The sequence below is a fragment of the Cygnus atratus genome, chromosome 1, assembly GCF_013377495.2.
Source record: "Cygnus atratus isolate AKBS03 ecotype Queensland, Australia chromosome 1, CAtr_DNAZoo_HiC_assembly, whole genome shotgun sequence".
In the NCBI taxonomy this organism is placed as follows: Eukaryota; Metazoa; Chordata; class Aves; order Anseriformes; family Anatidae; genus Cygnus; species Cygnus atratus.
In genome coordinates this window covers 89,341,552-89,342,225 of record NC_066362.1, presented here as the reverse complement: position 1 = coordinate 89,342,225, position 674 = coordinate 89,341,552, and the positions used below count along the sequence as shown (strand labels likewise).

The following is a 674-nucleotide window of genomic DNA, read 5'->3' as shown; positions in this document are numbered from 1 at the left end:
CAGCAATTGGAATGCTTCATGAATTTGTGCGTCATCCTTGTGCAGGGGCCATGCTAATCTTCTCTGTATCGTTTCAGTTTTAGTATATGTGCTGCCGAAGTGAGCACCACTTCTGCTTGTAATGCAAATACAACCACAAATAGAAACCAGGGAAGAAAATACTGCAGTTATAAAATCCTACGTTAACATAGATGTTTGTTAGAACATAATATATATATATGTGTGATATTTTGGAGGGAATAATTTCCAAAATTTCCCAGTTAGAAGTGCCTGGTCCAGTCCATGATGTTCATGAGAATCATACTGATGTTTGTGAGGAAATAGCCTTACAAATATTGCAAACTGGTGTAACTCAAAAATATTTATGAAAGAAAACTGGAGTGTAACTCCACCCACACACCAGGATTCCACCGAAGACAAAATTCTAGTAACGCAGATTGTAGTTCTGAATAGTGAAGACATCTAGTGGCTGAATCCATAGCCAGCTTAGACAGTAAAATTGGTCATTAAGGGATGTGCTTCTGTCAGTGTTATTTCTGGTTGTGTTAATGCTGATTTAGGCAAAGTTTATGCCAGAAATGTCATATCAGTATTTGATACTTTATCTTTGCTTTCTCGTTAGAAAGATGAAGTTTTAATCAGGGAGCAAAACAAGCAGGTAAAGTAATCACTCA

General features: G+C 36.9%; 1 non-coding gene across 1 annotated transcript; it reads right to left on the bottom strand.

Moving 5' to 3' along the window:
* Positions 1–107, bottom strand: LOC118245208 (U6 spliceosomal RNA). The gene has a single exon (XR_004777803.1). It is a non-coding gene; the product is annotated as a U6 spliceosomal RNA (small nuclear RNA).
* Positions 108–674: the final 567 nt, after the last annotated feature.